We start from the raw sequence: 19840 nt of genomic DNA, 5'->3' as shown, positions 1-19840 counted from the left end.
AGAAAGAAAGATTAGGTAGAAAGAAAGAATGAAAGAAAAAAGAAAGAAAGATTAGCTAGAAAGAAAGGAAGAAAGATTAGGTAGAAAGAAAGTTAGTTAGAAAGAAAGAAAGAAAGATTAGGTAGAAAGAAAGAAAGAAAGAAAGAAAGAAAGAAAGAAAGAAAGATTAGGTAGAAAGAAAGATTAGGTAGAAAGAAAGAAAGAAAGATAGAAAGAAAGATTAGTTAGAAAGAAAGAAAAGTTAGAAAGAAAGAAAAAAGAAAGATTAGTTAGAAAGAAAGAAAGAAAGATAGAAAGATTAGTTAGAAAGAAAGAAAAGTTAGAAAGAAAGAAAAAAGAAAGAAAGATTAGTTAGAAAGAAAGATTAGGTAGAAAGAAAGAAAGAAAGAAAGAAAGAAAGAAAGAAAGATTAGTTAGAAAGCAAGAAAGAAAGATAGAAAGAAAGAAAAGTTAGAAAGAAAGAAAGAAAGAAAAAAGAAAGAAAGATTAGTTAGAAAGAAAGAAAGAAAGATTAGGTATAAAGAAAGAAAGAAAGAAAGATTAGAAAGAAAGAAAGAAAAGTAAGAAAGAAAAAAGAAAGAAAGATTAGTTAGAAAGAAAGAAAAAGCAAGATTAGTAAGAAAGAAAAAAAGTAAGAAAGAAAAAAGAAAGAAAGATTAGTTAGAAAGAAAGAAAGAAAAGTAAGCAAGTAAGAAAAGAAAGATTAGTTAGAAAGAAAGAAAAAGAAAAAAGAAAGATTAGCTAGAAAGAAAGAAGAAAGATTGGCTAGAAAAAAAGAAAGAAAAAAGAAAGAAAGATTAGTTAGAAAGGAAAGAAAGATTAGTTAGAAAGATTAGATAGAAAGATAAGTTAGAAAGAAAGAAAGAAAGAAAGAAAGAAAGAAAAAGATTAGGTAGAAAGAAAGAATGAAAGAAAAAAGAAAGAAAGATTAGCTAGAAAGAAAGAATGAAAGAAAAAAGAAAGATTAGCTAGAAAGAAAGAAAGAAAGATTAGGTAGGAAGAAAGAAAGATTAGGTAGGAAGAAAGAAAGATAGAAAGAAAGATTAGTTAGAAAGATAGAAAAGTTAGAAAGAAAGAAAGAAAGAAAAAGATTAGGTAGAAAGAAAAAGAAAGAAAGAAAGATTAGGTAGAAAGAATGAAAAAAGAAAGAAAGAAAGAAAGAAAAGTTAGAAATAAAGAAAAGTTAAAAAGAAAGAAAGAAAGAAAGATTAGTTAGAAAAAGGTTAGGTAGAAAGAAAGAAAGAAAGAAAGAAAGATTAGGTAGAAAGAAAGAAAAAAGAAAGAAAGACAGAAAGAAAGAAAGAAAGAAAGAAAGAAAGAAAGAAAGAAAGATTGACAGAAAGAAAGAAAGAAAGAAAGATTAGTTAGAATGAAAGAAGACAGAAGAAAGAAAGAACGATTAGTAAGAAAGAAAGAACGATTAGTTAGAAAGAAAGAAAGATTAGTTAGAAAGAAAGAAAGAAAGAAAGAAAGAAAGAAAGAAAGAAAAAAGAAAGATTAGTTAGAAAAAAGAAAGAAAGAAAGATTAGTTAGTAAGAAAGATTAGTTAGTAAGAAAGATTAGTAAGAAAGAAAGAAAAGTAAAAAAGAAAAAAGAAAGAAAGATTAGTTAGAATGAAAGAAGACATAAAAAGAAAGGAAAGAAAGAAAGTAAGAAAGATTAGTTAGAAAGAAAGAAAGATTGATTAGTTAGAAAGAAAGAAGAAATATTAGTTAGAAAGAAAAAAGAAAGAAAGAATGATGGATGGATTAGTTAGAAAGAAAGATTTGTTAGTTATAAAGGATAGATAGATAGATAGATAGATAGATAGATAGATAGATAGATAGATAGATAGATAAGGTTTGAAGATAGATAGATAGATAGATAGATAGATAGATAGATAGATAGATAGATAGATAGAAAAAGTTTGAAGATAGATAGATAGATAGATAGATAGATAGATAGATAGAAAAAGTTTGAAGATAGATAGATAGATAGATAGATAGATAGATAGATAGATAGAAAAAGTTTGAAGATAGATAGATAGATAGATAGATAGATAGATAGAAAAAGTGTGAAGATAGATAGATAGATAGATAGATAGATAGATAGATAGATAGATAGAAAAAGTTTGAAGACAGATAGATAGATAGATAGATAGATAGATAGAAAAAGTGTGAAGATAGATAGATAGATAGATAGATAGATAGATAGATAGATAGATAGAAAAAGTTTGAAGACAGACAGATAGATAGATAGATAGATAGATAGATAGATAGAAAAAGTGTGAAGATAGATAGATAGATAGATAGATAGATAGAAAAAGGTTGAAGATAGATAGATAGATAGATAGATAGATAGATATATAGATAGATAGAAAAAGTTTGAAGATAGATAGATAGATAGATAGATAGAAAAAGTTTGAAGATAGATAGATAGATAGATAGATAGAAAAAGTTTGAAGATAGATAGATAGATAGATAGATAGATAGAAAAAGTTTGAAGATAGATAGATAGATAGATTTATAAGTACATTGAATGGTAGTTTAATTCAGCCTAATGCTTCAGAGAGTTTAGATTTGAGTTTTTGGCTTGTACATTAATGGGCCACCGTAGTCTTGGCTCAATTTGAACAGTTTGCAATGTAAGTCAATGGGATTTTTATGGTTTTTAATATTAATTTTTAAGAAAACTGAAAGTCAAATCAGTCTGAAAAGATATAGCACACCGAGTCAGAACAGTCTGAAGGTCTGACCTGAGTTTGGAGTTTGTAGAGTTAAAGCTCTAGGAGGAGTTAGAGTTGTAAATTTAGGGTCAGAAGAATAATAATAACTAGATGCAAAAGTTCGTCGAGACAAACTTTAAGTTGGCTTGAGAAAGTTTGTACTGGAAAGTTTGAAGTTTAAAGTAGTTTGAAGATTAAAGTAGTTTGAAGTTTAATTTAGTTTAAAGTTTAATTTAGTTTAAAGTTTAAATTAGTCTAAAGTTTAAATTAGTTTGAAGTTTAAATTAGTTTAAAGTTTAAATTAGTCTAAAGTTTAAATTAGTTTGAAGTAAATTAGTTTAAAGTTGAAAGTAGTTTAAAGTTTAAATTAGTTTGAAGTTAAAATTAGCTTAAAGTTTTAATTAGTTTAAAGTTTAAAGTAGTTTAAAGTTAAAAAGTTGTTGGGGGTTTTCTAGTGGGTTGCTAAGGTGTTCTGGGTGGTTGCTAGGCGGTTGCTAGGGTGTTCTGGGTGGTTGCTATGGTGTTGCTATGCGGTTGCTAAGGTTTTTGGGTGGTTGTTAGGGTGTTCTGGGTTGTTGCTAGGGTGTTGCTTGGTGGTTGCTAGGGTGTTTTGGGTGGTTGCTAGGGTGTTTTGGATGGTTGCTAGGTGGTTGCTAGGGTGTTCTGGGTGGTTGCTATGGTGTTGCTAGGCGGTTGCTAAGGTATTTTTGGTGGTTGCTAGGGTTTTCTGGGTGGTTGCTAGGGTGTTCTGGGTGGTTGTTAGGGTGTTGCTAAGCGGTTGCTAGGGTATTTTTGGTGGTTGCTAGGGTGTTGCTAGGCAGTTGCTAAGGTATGTTGGTGGTTGCTAGGCGGTTGCTAGGCGGTTGCTAGGGTGTTCTGGGTGGTTGCTATGATGTTGCTAGGCGGTTGCTAAGGTATTTTGGGTGGTTGCTAGGGTGTTGCTGGGCGGTTGCTAGGGTGTTCTGGGTGGTTGCTAGGGTGTTGCTAGGCAGTTGCTAGGGTATTCTGGGTGGTTGCTAGGGTGTTCTGGGTGGTTGCTAGGCGGTTGCTAGGGTGTTTTAGGTGGTTGCTAGGCGGTTGCTAGGGTGTTCTGGGTGGTTGCTATGCTGTTGCTAGGCGGTTGCTAGGGTATTCTGGGTGGTTGCTAGGCAGTTGCTAGGGTGTTTTGGGTGGTTGCTATGGTGTTGCTAGGCGGTTGCTTGGGTATTCTGGGTGGTTGCTAGGCGGTTGCTAGGGTGTTTTGGGTGGTTGCTATGGTGTTGCTAGGCGGTTGCTAGGGTATTCTGGGTGGTTGCTAGGCGGTTGCTAGGGTGTTCTGGGTGGTTGCTATGCTGTTGCTAGGCGGTTGCTAGGGTATTCTGGGTGGTTGCTAGGCGGTTGCTAGGGTGTTTTGGGTGGTTGCTATGGTGTTGCTAGGCGGTTGCTAGGGTGTTCTGGGTGGTTGCTAGGGTGTTGCTAGGCGGTTGCTAGGGTGTTCTGGGTGGTTGCTATGCTGTTGCTAGGTGGTTGCTAGGGTATTCTGGTTGGTTGCTAGGGTGTTCTGGGTGGTTGCTAGGCGGTTGCTAGGGTGTTCTGGGTGGTTGCTAGGCGGTTGCTAGGGTGTTCTGGGTGGTTGCTATGCTGTTGCTAGGCGGTTGCTAGGGTATTCTGGGTGGTTGCTAGGCGGTTGCTAGGGTGTTTTGGGTGGTAGCTATGGTGTTGCTAGGCGGTTGCTAGGGTGTTCTGGGTGGTTGCTAGGGTGTTGCTAGGCGGTTGCTAGGGTGTTCTGGGTGGTTGCTATGCTGTTGCTAGGTGGTTGCTAGGGTATTCTGGTTGGTTGCTAGGGTGTTCTGGGTGGTTGCTAGGCGGTTGCTAGGGTGTTCTGGGTGGTTGCTAGGCGGTTGCTAGGGTATTCTGGGTGGTTGCTATGGTGTTGCTAGGCGGTTGCTAGGGTATTCTGGGTGGTTGCTATGCTGTTGCCAGGCGGTTGCTAGGGTATTCTGGGTGGTTGCTAGGCGGTTGCTAGGGTGTTCTGGGTGGTTGCTAGGCGGTTGCTAGGGTGTTCTGGGTGGTTGCTATGGTGATGCTAGGCGGTTACTAAGGTATTCTGGGTGGTTGCTAGGCGGTTTCTAGGGTGTTCTGGGTGGTTGCTATGGTGTTGCTAGGCGGTTGCTAGGGTATTCTGGATGGTTGCTAGGCGGTTGCTAGGGTGTTCTGGGTGGTTGCTATGGTGTTGCTAGGCAGTTGCTAGGGTATTCTGAGTGGTTGCTAGGCGGTTGCTAGGGTGTTCTGGGTGGTTGCTATGGTGTTGCTAGGCGGTTGCTAAGGTATTCTGGGCGGTTGCTAAGGTATTCTGGGCGGTTGCTAGGGTGTTCTGGGCGGTTGCTATGGTGTTGCTAGGTGGTTGGTAGTTGTCACAGATGGTTACTATGGAGTCTTTATAGAGTTCTTAGCATGATCTTGGCATGATATAGCACTTAACTAATCGCTATTAGCATGTAGCTATTCACTGCTAGCATGTGTAGCATGTTGGAAGTGCTGTTTGCTAGCATGAGTCAAAAGAGCCAAACCTCATCTCTATACGATGTTCTGATACAGAGATATAGGTCTTGCAAAACGGTTGCTAGGGTACTCAAGTTTGGTTGCTATGGAGTTGCTTGGGAGCTGGAAGTTTTAAACTTAAGAAGTTTAAAGTGGTTTGAAGTTTAAAGTAGTTTACAAGTAAGGAGTTTTGAGTTTACAAGTTTAAATGAGTTTAGAGTTTAAGTTTAAATGAGTTTAGTGTGTGTGTGTGTGTGTGTGTGTGTGTGTGTGTGTGTGTTTCACACACACACACACACACACACACACACACACAGAGTTTATGAGTTTAGAGTTTATAAGTGTATAAATTGATGAGTTTATAAGTGTAAGAGTTTTTGAGTTTAGAGTTTATAAGTTTTAAATGAGTTTAGAGTTTATAAGTTTAAATGAGTTTAAGAGTTCAAAGTTTATTAATTAATGAGTTTAAGAGGTCATAAGTCTATGAATTAACTAATTGTTAATTAGTTTATAAGTGTATGAGTTTAGAGTGCATTAGTTTAAATTAGTCTCAATGGCTCATATAGTATATAGAATGGCAGTTTGGTTTAGTCTTCAAGGTGTTTAGATTTAAATTTTTGTCGGTTTGAATTTTTTAGAACTCCCAATGTAAGTCAATGGGAGTTTTTGAATGAGTTTTTTCGAGTTTTGATCGTCATTTTTAGGAAAACCGTAAGTCCGATCAGTCTGAAAAGATATAGCACACCGAGTCAGATCAGTTTGAGTGTCTGTGCCGAGTTTGGAGTATGTGGAGTTAAAGCTCTAGGAGGAGTTTGAGTTGTAAATTTTTACGCTCAGAAGAATAATAATAACTAGATGCGAAAGTTCGTCGAGACAAACTTTGAAGTTGGCTTGAGAAAGTTTGGATCAGAACGTTTTTTGCTAGGCGGTTGCTAGGATGTTATGGGTGATCACTATGGTGTTGCTAGGCGGTTGCTAGGGTCTTTTGGGTGGTTGCTAGGCTGTTGCTAGGGTGTTCTGGGTGGTTGCTAGGCTGTTTTGGGAGGTTGCTAGGGTATTCTGGGTGGTTGCTAGGCGGTTGCTAAGGTGTTCTGGGTGGTTGCTAGGCTGTTTTGGGAGGTTGCTAGGGTATTCTGGGTGGTTGCTAGGCGGTTGCTAGGGTGTTCTGGGTGGTTGCTAGGCTGTTTTGGGAGGTTGCTAGGGTATTCTGGGTGGTTGCTAGGTGGTTGCTAGGATATTTTGGGTGGTTGCTAGGGTCTTTTGGATGGTTGCTAGGGTGTTCTGGGTGGTTGCTAGGGTATTTTGGGTGGTTACTAGGGTATTCTGGGTGGTTGCTAGGCGGTTGCTAGGGTATTTTGGGTGGTTGCTCTGGTGTTCTGGGTGGTTGATAGGCGGTTGCTAGGGTGTTATGGGTGGTTGCTAGGGTGTTCTGGGTGGTTGCTAGGCGGTTGCTAGGGTATTCTGGGTGGTTGCTAGGCAGTTGCTAGGGTGTTTTGAGTGGTTGCTATGGTGTTGCTAGGCGGTTGTTAAGGTATTTTGGGTGGTTGCTAGGGTGTTGCTAGGCGGTTGCTAGGGTGTTCTGGGTGGTTGCTAGGGTATTCTGGGTTGTTGCTAGGCAGTTGCTAGGGTGTTATGGGTGGTTGCTATGGTGTTGCTAGGCAGTTGCTAAGGTATTCTGGGTGGTTGCTAGGTGGTTGCTAGGGTGTTATGTGTGGTTGCTAGGGTGTTCTGGGTGGTTGCTATGATGTTGCTAGGTGGTTGCTAGGGTGTTTTGGTGGTTGCTATGGTGTTGCTAGGGTATTCTGGGTGGTTGCTAGGGTGTTGCTAGGGTGTTCTGGGTGGTTGCTATGGTGTTACTAGGTGGTTGGTAGTTGTCACAGATGGTTACTATGGAGTTTTTATAGAGTTCTTAGCATGATCTTGGCATGATTTAGCACTTAACTAATCGCTATTAGCATGTAGCTATTCACTGCTAGCATGTGTAGCATGTTGGAAGTGCTGTTTGCTAGCATGAGTCAAAAGAGCCAAACCTCATCTCTATACGATGTTCTGATGCAGAGATATAGGTCTTGTAAAACGGTTGCTAGGGTACTCAAGTTTGGTTGCTATGGAGTTGCTTGGGAGCCGGGAACTTTAAACTTAAGAAGTTTAAAATGGTTTGAAGTTTAAAGTAGTTTACGAGTTTTTGAGTTTTGAGTTTATAAGTTTAAATGAGTTTAGAGTGTGTGTGTGTGTGTGTGCGCGCGCGCGCGCACACACACACACACACACACACACTCAGAGTTTATAAGTTTAGAGTTTATAAGTGTACAAGTTTTTGAGTTTAGTTTAAATTAGTCTCAATGGCTCATATAGTATATAGAATGGCAGTTTGGTTTAGTCTTCAAGGTATTTTGATTTGAATTTTCGTCGGTTTGAATTTTTTAGAACTCCCCAATGTAAGTCAATGGGATTTTTGAATGAGTTTTTTCGAGTTTTGATCGTCATTTTTAGGAAAACCGTAAGTCCGATCAGTCTGAAAAGATATAGCAACGCGAGTCAGATCAGTTTGAGTGTCTGAGCCGAGTTTGGAGTATGTAGAGTTAAAGCTCTAGGAGGAGTTTGAGTTGTAAATTTTTAGGGTCAGAAGAATAATAATAATAATAAGTTTAAATAGGATTTCAGTAAGTTGGCTCTCTCAAGCCAACTTAATAATAATAATAATAAGTTTAAATAGGATTTCAATATGTTGGCTCTCTCAAGCCAACTTAACTAGAATGTACATTTCCTGAAGAAAATGTGAAGTGGTGCTTGCAGTGGCAAAACTCGCCACTCGGTTGCTAGGGTGTTGTACATGTTTGCATTCGAGCCAACAACCATGTCTGTACGATGTTGTGGAGCTGAAATATGGCTTCTATATGTTGCAATATGGTTGCTAGGTGGCTCTAAATGGTTGCTAGGGTGTGAATACACAGTTACCATGGTGATATTTACAGGCTGTTTTACAACTGAAACTAATGAGCCAACCCCCATCTCTATACAATATTCTGATGCAGAGATGTAGGTCTTGTAAAATGGTTGCTAGGGTACTCTGTTTGGTTGCTATGGAGATGCTTGTCAGCTGCTAATGATGAAACTACAAAGGCTTCTTGTTAGCATGAATGATATAAACCAACTCCCATCTCTATACGATGTTCTGATGCAGAGATATACGTTTTGCTAAACGGTTGCTAGGGTACTCTATTTGGTTGCTAGCGAGTGGCTTGTCAGCTGCCAATCATGAAACTCCAAAGGCTTCTTGTCACTATGAATGATATAAACCAACTCCCATGCCTCTGCGACATTCAGAATGGAAGATATGCCTCTTTGGATTTTGGTTGCTAGGGTACTCTGTTTGGTTGCTAGGGAGTGGCTTGTCAGCTGTCAATGATGAAATTCCAAAGGCTTCTTGTCATTATGAATTATATAATCCAACTCCCATGCCTCTGTGACATTCAGAATGTAAGATATGCCTCTTTGGATTTTGGTTGCTAGGGTACTCTTTTTGGTTGCTAGGGAGTTACTTGGCACCTGCCAATGATGCAATTCCAAAGGCTTCTTGTCACTATGAATGATATAAACCAACTCCCATGCCTCTGTGACATTCAGAATGGAAGATATCCCTCTTTGGATTGTTGTTGCTAAGGTGCTCGACAATGGTTGCTAGGGAGGGGCTAGGAAGTGTTGAGGTGATTTATGATTGGCCGTTTGCTGCCCTGAGTCAAACTTGTGTTAACCCCATCTCTTTATGATGTTCTGATGCAGAGATATAGGTCTTGCAAAATGGTTGCTAGGGTACTCTGTTTGGTTGCTAGGGAGTGGCTTGGCAGCTGCCAATCATGAAACTCCAAAGGCTGCTTGTCAGTATGTATGATATAAACCAACTCCCATGCCTCTGTGACATTCAGAATAGAAGATATCCCTCTTTGGATTGTTGTTGCTAAGGTGCTCGACAATGGTTGCTAGGGAGGGGCTAGGAAGTGTTGAGGTGATTTATGATTGGCCGTTTGCTGCCCTGAGTCAAACTTGTGTTAACCCCATCTCTTTATGATGTTCTGATGCAGAGATATAGGTCTTGCAAAATGGTTGCTAGGGTACTCTGTTTGGTTGCTAGGGAGTGGCTTGGCAGCTGCCAATCATGAAACTCCAAAGGCTGCTTGTCAGTATGTATGATATAAACCAACTCCCATGCCTCTGTGACATTCAGAATAGAAGATATCCCTCTTTGGATTGTTGTTGCTAAGGTGCTCGACAATGGTTGCTAGGGAGGGGCTAGGAAGTGTTGAGGTGATTTATGATTGGCCGTTTGCTGCCCTGAGTCAAACTTGTGTTAACCCCATCTCTTTATGATGTTCTGATGCAGAGATATAGGTCTTGCAAAATGGTTGCTAGGGTACTCTGTTTGGTTGCTAGGGAGTGGCTTGGCAGCTGCCAATCATGAAACTCCAAAGGCTGCTTGTCAGTATGTATGATATAAACCAACTCCCATGCCTCTGTGACATTCAGAATAGAAGATATCCCTCTTTGGATTGTTGTTGCTAAGGTGCTCGACAATGGTTGCTAGGGAGGGGCTAGGAAGTGTTGAGGTGATTTATGATTGGCCGTTTGCTGCCCTGAGTCAAACTTGTGTTAACCCCATCTCTTTATGATGTTCTGATGCAGAGATATAGGTCTTGCAAAATGGTTGCTAGGGTACTCTGTTTGGTTGCTAGGGAGTGGCTTGGCAGCTGCCAATCATGAAACTCCAAAGGCTGCTTGTCAGTATGTATGATATAAACCAACTCCCATGCCTCTGTGACATTCAGAATAGAAGATATCCCTCTTTGGATTGTTGTTGCTAAGGTGCTCGACAATGGTTGCTAGGGAGGGGCTAGGAAGTGTTGAGATGATTCATGATTGGCTGTTTGCTGCCCCGAGTCAAATGAGACCACCCCCATGTTTCTATGACAATTCAGTCCTGAGATATCCCTTTGATCTCTTTCAATGGAAGTCTATGGGACTTGTTGCTAAGGTGCTCTAAATGGTTGCTAGGGCGTGGCTTGATAGCTTCACAATGATCCTGAGAGACTGATTGGTCATCTGAGTAAGATGAGCCCTCCCCCTTGTCTCTATGACACTGTGATCCAGAGCTACGTTCATTACAAAATCCCTATGCAATTTACCATAGTAGGAAAAGCATGTGTGTTTCACGGGACATTCCTTCCCCATAGTAAGTCAATGGGACAACTTTGGGACGCTCCTGCCCCCCAGGGGTGCAACTTTTACCCCATTGTGAGGTATGTTCTTACAGAGCCTGTCAGCCTCTTCAAATGTGGCAAATCACACGTTTCTGCAAAATCCTCGCTCAGAGCTATGAGTGCTCAAAGTTCGTCGCAATGTTAAGTCAATGGAACTTTTTGGGGCGCTTTTTCGCCCCTGGGGCGAACACCGCACCCCCGATCGCTTATAAAAGTCATAGCACACCTCTCCTCAATAAGCCGGTCGATTTGACACCTTATTCATGGGTCTGTGACAAACGGTGCGGGGCGAGTTACGCGCCAAACTTTTGTCCAGAACAATAAGAAGAAGAAGAAGAATAACTAGAATGTACATTTCCTGAAGAAAATGTGAAATGGTGCTTGCAGTGGCAAAACTCTCCATTCGGTTGCTAGGGTGTTGTACATGATTGCATGCGAGCCAACAACCACGTCTGTACGATGTTGTGGAGCTGAAATATAGCTTCTATATGTTGCAATATTGTTTATATGTGGCTCTAAACGGTTGCTAGGGCGTTGCTAGGGTATTCTGGGTGGTTGCTATGGTGTTGCTAGGCAGTTGCTAGGGTGTTCTGGGTGGTTGCTATGGTGTTGCTAGGCGGTTGCTAGGGTATACTGGGTGGTTGCTAGGCGGTTGCTAGGGTATTCTTGGTGGTTGCTATGGTGTTGCTAGGCGGTTGCTAGGGTATTCTGGGTGGTTGCTAGGCGGTTGCTAGGGTATTCTTGGTGGTTGCTAGGGCGTTGCTAGGTGGTTGCTAGGCTGTTCTGGGTGGTTGCTATGGTGTTGCTAGGGTATTCTGGGTGGTTGCTATGGTGTTGCTAGGCGGTTGCTAGGGTATTCTGGGTGGTTGCTAGGCAGTTGCTAGGGTGTTCTGGGTGGTTGCTATGGTGTTACTAGGCGGTTGCTAGGGTATTCTGGGTGGTTGCTAGGCGGTTGCTAGGGTATTCTGGGTGGTTGCTATGGTGTTCTGGGTGGTTTCTATGGTGTTGTTAGGTGGTTGCTAGGGTATTCTGGTTGGTTGCTAGGGCGTTGCTAGGGTATTCTGGGTGGTTGCTAGGGCGTTGCTAGGGTATTCTGGGTGGTTGCTATGGTGTTGCTAGGTGGTTGCTAGGGTATTCTGGGTGGTTGCTATGGTGTTGCTAGGCGGTTGCTAGGGTATTCTGGGTGGTTGCTAGGGCGTTGCTAGGGTATTCTTGGTGGTTGCTATGGTGTTGCTAGGCAGTTGCTATGGTATTTTGGGTGGTTGCTATGGTGTTGCTAGGCAGTTGCTATGGTATTTTGGGTGGATGCTAGGGCGTTGCTAGGCAGTTGCTAGGGTGTTCTAGGTGGTTGCTAGGCAGTTGCTAGGTGTTCTGGGGGGTTGCTAGACAGTTGCTAGGGTGTTCTGGGTGGTTGCTACGGTGTTTTTGGTGGTTACTAGAGCATTTCTAGACATTGCTAGGGTGTTCAGGATGGTTGCTAAGGTATTTTTTTAGTTGCTATGGTGTTACTAGGTGGTTGGTAGTTGTCAAAGATGGTTACTATGGAGTTTTTATAGAGTTATTAAAATCTTTAATAACGAGTGCCTTGAGTACGGCACTCGGCCTGCGGCCTCGTGCCTATGGCCGAATAGGCACAAGCATGGAGCAATATCGCAAGGCCACGAGTGTAATATTGCGTTAAAAAATACAAAAAAATTTAAAAAACATTTTTTTTTGGTTTAGGGTGGTTGCTAGGGAGCTCTTAGTGGTTGCTAGGGTGCTGAAACTGGTTGCTAGGGTGTGGCTATGAAGATTTTAGGCCATTACTTATTGGCTGCTTGATAATATAAATCCTCTGAGGGAGAGAGAGAGGGAGAGACGCAGGGCTGTCAGGCCCTTTGGAGTCTGTGTGTGTGAAAACGGCAGTTGGGATTCAAATATTTTTAGAACTCCCAATGTAAAGTCAATGGGACTTTTTTGGCCGCTTTTTCGTCCGCTGTGCGAACATCGTACACCCGATCGCTTAGAAAAGTCATTGCACACCTCTCCTCAATGAGCTGGTCGATTTGACACCTCACTCATGGGTCTGTGACAAACGGTGCGGGGCGCATTACGCGCCAAACTTTGTCCAGAATAATAATAATAACTAGAATGTACATTTCCTGAAGAAAATGTGAAATGGTGCTTGCAGTGGCAAAACTCTCCATTCGGTTGCTAGGGTGTTGTACATGATTGCATGCGAGCCAACAACCACGTCTGTACGATGTTGTGGAGCTGAAATATAGCTTCTATATGTTGCAATATTGTTTATATGTGGCTCTAAACGGTTGCTAGGGCGTTGCTAGGGTATTCTGGGTGGTTGCTATGGTGTTGCTAGGCAGTTGCTAGGGTGTTCTGGGTGGTTGCTATGGTGTTGCTAGGCGGTTGCTAGGGTATACTGGGTGGTTGCTAGGCGGTTGCTAGGGTATTCTTGGTGGTTGCTATGGTGTTGCTAGGCGGTTGCTAGGGTATTCTGGGTGGTTGCTAGGCGGTTGCTAGGGTATTCTTGGTGGTTGCTAGGGCGTTGCTAGGTGGTTGCTAGGCTGTTCTGGGTGGTTGCTATGGTGTTGCTAGGGTATTCTGGGTGGTTGCTATGGTGTTGCTAGGCGGTTGCTAGGGTATTCTGGGTGGTTGCTAGGCAGTTGCTAGGGTGTTCTGGGTGGTTGCTATGGTGTTACTAGGCGGTTGCTAGGGTATTCTGGGTGGTTGCTAGGCGGTTGCTAGGGTATTCTGGGTGGTTGCTATGGTGTTCTGGGTGGTTTCTATGGTGTTGTTAGGTGGTTGCTAGGGTATTCTGGTTGGTTGCTAGGGCGTTGCTAGGGTATTCTGGGTGGTTGCTAGGGCGTTGCTAGGGTATTCTGGGTGGTTGCTATGGTGTTGCTAGGTGGTTGCTAGGGTATTCTGGGTGGTTGCTATGGTGTTGCTAGGCGGTTGCTAGGGTATTCTGGGTGGTTGCTAGGGCGTTGCTAGGGTATTCTTGGTGGTTGCTATGGTGTTGCTAGGCAGTTGCTATGGTATTTTGGGTGGTTGCTATGGTGTTGCTAGGCAGTTGCTATGGTATTTTGGGTGGATGCTAGGGCGTTGCTAGGCAGTTGCTAGGGTGTTCTAGGTGGTTGCTAGGCAGTTGCTAGGTGTTCTGGGGGGTTGCTAGACAGTTGCTAGGGTGTTCTGGGTGGTTGCTACGGTGTTTTTGGTGGTTACTAGAGCATTTCTAGACATTGCTAGGGTGTTCAGGATGGTTGCTAAGGTATTTTTTTAGTTGCTATGGTGTTACTAGGTGGTTGGTAGTTGTCAAAGATGGTTACTATGGAGTTTTTATAGAGTTATTAAAATCTTTAATAACGAGTGCCTTGAGTACGGCACTCGGCCTGCGGCCTCGTGCCTATGGCCGAATAGGCACAAGCATGGAGCAATATCGCAAGGCCACGAGTGTAATATTGCGTTAAAAAATACAAAAAAATTTAAAAAACATTTTTTTTTGGTTTAGGGTGGTTGCTAGGGAGCTCTTAGTGGTTGCTAGGGTGCTGAAACTGGTTGCTAGGGTGTGGCTATGAAGATTTTAGGCCATTACTTATTGGCTGCTTGATAATATAAATCCTCTGAGGGAGAGAGAGAGGGAGAGACGCAGGGCTGTCAGGCCCTTTGGAGTCTGTGTGTGTGAAAACGGCAGTTGGGATTCAAATATTTTTAGAACTCCCAATGTAAAGTCAATGGGACTTTTTTGGCCGCTTTTTCGTCCGCTGTGCGAACATCGTACACCCGATCGCTTAGAAAAGTCATTGCACACCTCTCCTCAATGAGCTGGTCGATTTGACACCTCACTCATGGGTCTGTGACAAACGGTGCGGGGCGCATTACGCGCCAAACTTTGTCCAGAATAATAATAATAATAATAATAAGTATGCAAGAGAACACTAATGATGCCTTGCTTTCAGCAAGCACCATTAATAATAATAAGTATGCAAGAGAACACTAATGATGCCTTGCTTTCAGCAAGCACCATTAATAAGTATGAGCAATAACAATAGTGATGCCTTGCTTTCAGCAAGCACCACTAATAAGTATGCAAGAGAACACTAATGATGCCTTGCTTTCAGCAAGCACCATTAATAATAAGTATGAGCAATAACAATAGTGATGCTTTCAAAAAAGCACCACTAATAATAATAAGTATGCAAGAGAACACTAATGATGCCTTGCTTTCAGCAAGCACCATTAATAATAATAAGTTTAAATAGGATTTCAATATGTTGGCTCTCTCAAGCCAACTTAATAAGTTTAAATAGGATTTCAATATGTTGGCTCTCTCAAGCCAACTTAATAATAAGTTTAAATAGGATTTCAATATGTTGGCTCTCTCAAGCCAACTTAATAATAATAATAATAATAAGTTTAAATAGGATTACAATATGTTGGCTCTCTCAAGCCAACTTAATAAGTTTAAATAGGATTTCAGTAAGTTGGCTCTCTCAAGCCAACTTAATAATAATAATAATAAGTTTAAATAGGATTTCAATATGTTGGCTCTCTCAAGCCAACTTAATAATAATAATAAGTTTAAATAGGATTTCAATATGTTGGCTCTCTCAAGCCAACTTAATAATAATAATAATAATAAGTTTAAATAGGATTTCAATATGTTGGCTCTCTCAAGCCAACTTAATAATAATAATAATAATAAGTTTAAATAGGATTTCAATATGTTGGCTCTCTCAAGCCAACTTAATAATAATAATAAGTTTAAATAGGATTTCAATATGTTGGCTCTCTCAAGCCAACTTAATAATAATAATAATAATAAGTTTAAATACAACATCAGTAAGTTGGCTCTCTCAAGCCAACTTAATAAGTTTAAATAGGATTTCAGTAAGTTGGCTCTCTCAAGCCAACTTAATAAGTTTAAATAGGATTTCAGTAAGTTGGCTCTCTCAAGCCAACTTAATAAGTTTAAATAGGATTTCAGTAAGTTGGCTCTCTCAAGCCAACTTAATAAGTTTAAATAGGATTTCAGTAAGTTGGCTTTCTCAAGCCAACTTAATTACATTAATTAGGCTATATTTAATTTATACAGTGAAGACTATAGTCTTATTTTACATTTGATTATTCAATGCCTGTACCTGAATACAGTTAGATTTACCTGAAAAACATAAAGCACTACTTATTTCATTTGTGATGACGACAGCTTGTAGGATAAGTGTGCCGCATAAAGCGTGAGTACCAAGCAGCATCTCCAGGTGCTCCCTTGAGAACCAGACCAATAAAGTTATGTGCACCCCTGTCTATACTCCTATTTGTAAATGTGGAGTCATTTGGACAACGGATGAATAATGGAACATGACTAACATGTATTCAGCTGACCGAGCCTGACACGCACAAGTAAATGAAAACATAAGCCTTGAAAAGTGTTGTTGAAAGTTGGTAAGTAATAAGCCCCAGTTACAGTAAATGGCTATTTGTTTTCTCATGTCCACTATGCTTAGTCACAGTAACCTTCTGTTAAAAGGCTTGCCTCTGCTGTATCTTAATACGTATCTCTGCTGCTGTACGCTAGTATTTTACTCCGGCATCAAATGCAATATTGTAAAACACCTTCTTAAACAAATAAGGCATTGTTTGATGTTTCGTAGATTAAGCAAAGGTTAATATTTAAACGTGAATGCCCATCCCATCTCTGTTCTGGAACCTAGAGTTCCCAAATTTTAGTTAAGGTGCTTAAGCAGATGCTGTATAGCAGTGTCCACCAAGAGAATATAAATGTACCACAAACATTCAATTTAGGAGTCATTTTTTTTACGATATTTGGAAAATAACTCAAATATTTGAGCTGATATTCTATTATATCTATGGGAATTTATTTGCCCCCTCAATTGCATTTTTTCATTGCATTTTATTTAACCTTTATAAGTGCAATTTTTCTAACTAAAAATTATAATTATTTATATGTATCATTTATATGTAAATATATCTGTCATCTTTTATGTTAAATTCCTAATATAATCAGAATAATAAGACAATAGGCTGTTAGCAATCAAATTAAATCAGTATCAACCAAAGAAGCTGCACCTGAAGTCGCATTTAGATGTGGAGAAAATTATTATTTGATCCCCTGATGACTTTGTGTCTATAATTTTTATGGTAGGTTTATTTTAACGGAGAGAGACCGAATATCAATAAAACAATCCAGAAAAAACACATTATATAAAAGGTTATAAATTGATTGGCATTTGATCGAGTGAAATAAGTATTTGATCCCCTACCAACCAGCAAGAATTCTGCCTCCCACAGATTGCTTATGTGCCCATGTGAAACACAGATTAGTCCTCTCACTTTAAGGAAGTACTCCTAATGTCAGCTCATTATGTGTATAAAAGACACTTGTAAAGGTTAATAATATTCGGAAATGGAAGAAATACAAAATAACCATCAATCGCCTCGTTCTGGAGCTCCATGCAAAATCTCGCCTCATGGGGTAAGGATGATAATGAGAAAGGTGAGGGATTAGCCCAGAACTACACAGGAGGAGCTTGTTAATGATCTCAAGGCAGTTGGGACGACAGTCACCAAGCAAACCATTGGTAAAGCACTACGCCACAACGGATTGAAATCCTGCAGCACCCACAAGGTCCCCCTGCTCAAGAAGGCACATGTACAGGCCCGTCTGAAATTTGCCAATGAACATCTAATGATTCAGAGAAGGCTTGGGAGAAAGTGCTGTGGTCAAATGAGACCAAAATTGAGCTCTTTGGCATCAAATCAACTCGTTGTGTTTGGAGGAAGAGAAATGCTGACTATGACCCCAAGAACACCATCCCTACAGTCAAGCACGAAGGTGGAAACATTATGCTCTGGGGCTGTTTCTCTACTAAGGTTACAGGACGACTTCACCGTATTGAGGGACTGATGGACGGGCCCATGTACTATAAAATCTTAGTCGAAAACCTCCTTCCCTCAGCCAGAACACTAAAGATGGGTCGTGGATGGGTCTTCCAGCATGACAGTGACCCAAAACATACCGTCAAGGCAACAAAGGAGTGGCTCAAGAAGAAGCACATTAAAGTGCCCCTATTATGCTATTTTAAAGTTTCCCAATGTTGTTTTGGACACTCCTACGACAGGTTTACATACAAAGGTCAAAAAACGGTTTAATTTTCTCATAATATACATTTGCACATCACCACATTTTCAAAGATTCTCAAACGACTCGTCAGATGAATCAGTCTCTCTAAATCCCTCCTTTCCGTGAGCTACTCTGTTCTGATTGGCCAGACAGTGCAGTCTGTTGTGTCTGTTGTGTACAGCGCGTGTGTCGAAAACAAAAACGTCCATTGCCATAACAACGTCAGCTCTGTGTGTCCTGAGGCTTCCTACACCATAAACTAAACAGTAACGAACAATGACGTCGATTTTACCATATCAATCCGAGTGCGAGTCCGATGATGAAACATTGTAAGAATTCATTCAACCCGAACCTCCATCGCAAGGACAACTTGAGCAGGACATTTCTCAGTGATATACTACTCGGTTTGAGGTACATTATGAGATGTTGCAACTGTAATTACTCACCATCAGTATTAACAAGTGCATGTCCATCAACAAACCGATTATTTTACTTATAGGCCTACTTATTTATTTACCGAGTATTTTTCTAATTTATTGCGGCGAACATGTGGAAACTGTATCAATAACAGTACATACATTAGCCAAGCTCTAGCGTGAATGACTGTTGTAACATAAACGTGGGTAAAACAAATCTTGCTCCATGCTTAATCTTTACTCAAAGTAGTGAGACCGACAGACGATCTGCATTAATGTACAGTTTTAGGTAATAGTGGCCGACAACTGATCAGCAGAAGTATTTCAGTAAGACAGTAATAATGTGAGTTAGCCAGAAGCAGGAGACCTACACAATATAAAACTCAAAACTAAGTATTTCGAACACCATCTTTCAAGAGCAAGCGGTTTGCGAATCCTGGATTGAACTCTGAGATTTGAGAAGCAGTCATCTGTCAGTAAAATAAAGGGAACACAGCAAAAGTGTAGGATTATACTGCTGTGGTATCGTGGTAAAGATGAATTTTAACCACTGATTCTTCACATGCTCGTCCTTGGGCATTAAAAAAAACTGGCTTTACCTTCACATTGTAGTGCATCGCTTCTTGTGGAGCACACATTGTAGAGCACAGCAGGAATCAGCTGCAGAATTGAGGGCGTTCAAGTTTTCCCTGATGTCTATGTGCGCAATATGCTAATGTTTCATCTTGACGTCACAATGAAACGGCTTATGACTCGTTTGAAAAACGATTCATTTAATTGACTCAGAGTCAACTCTTACTTTTGAAAGACAATAACTTTTTATACGGTGGACTTTCAGATTTAAAACTTTGCAGGATGTTTTCATTCACTTAGAGCTACAGTATGTTACACACTACATGGAAGGTCATTTTCAAAAATCCATAATAGGGGACCTTTAAATGCTAGTTGTTTGCTACAATTTTGCTCCATCCAAATCCCAGGTCAGAGCAGCTTTCGACTTGAATTTGTAGAGGCTTTTTGTCCACAAATGAATCCAAAATTAAAGCCACCCATCTTGTGTAAAGGTTGAGGGATTCTTTGACACAAATTCCAAGAAATGACCTCCATTCCCAATATAAATGCAAAATCAAGCATTTATTTCCAAAAGAAAGCAACAAAAAAAGGTTGATGTTGTGCAATTAAACAATGTGTGGTCGAAAGCTCTCTCCACCTTCACACCGGATTTCAATCTGACAACTTCCTTATACAGAGTCACCTTACAAAATAAAAGTAATCTCCTTTAAAGGTCCCGTTCTTCGTGATCCCATGTTTCAAACTTTAGTTAGTGTGTAATGTTGCTGTTAGAGCATAAATAATATCTGTAAAATTATAAAGCTCAAAGTTCAATGCCAAGCGAGATATTTTATTTAACAGAAGTCGCCTACAGTGAACGGCTCGTTTGGACTACACCCTTCTACTTCCTTCTTTAGTGATGTCACTAGAACCGTTTTTTGACTAACCTCCGCCCACAGGAATGCTCCCTCAACTCTACTGGCTACTTGCGCACTTCTTATAACTTAGCCTACTGTGTTTACTCAGCTCTTACGGTGATTTTCTGAAGTAAAACTGACGCTTCATCTTTTGTGTGATGTACAATAAACTTTATTAAACTCATCAGTACATGTTTGATCATCATTCGGACCTGGTCCGAAACAGCAGACTTGTAGGCTATTAATAAATAATGGATACATACAAGCAGATGACAAATACGTTATAATAACCGTAATTAAACTACTAAACTATACCTGTTTCATCTCTATACAGCACTCTG

At 40.4% G+C, this 19840-nt stretch overlaps 1 protein-coding gene across 2 annotated transcripts in view; it reads right to left on the bottom strand.

Moving 5' to 3' along the window:
• The window catches only part of med1 (mediator complex subunit 1), a 272844-nt gene that overhangs the window by 19056 nt on the left and 233948 nt on the right, over positions 1-19840 (bottom strand). The window lies entirely within an intron of this gene.

Source organism: Squalius cephalus (assembly GCF_949319135.1).
Source record: "Squalius cephalus genome assembly, chromosome: 19".
Classification (NCBI taxonomy): Eukaryota; Metazoa; Chordata; class Actinopteri; order Cypriniformes; family Leuciscidae; genus Squalius; species Squalius cephalus.
This window is presented reverse-complemented; position numbering and strand designations above follow the sequence as displayed.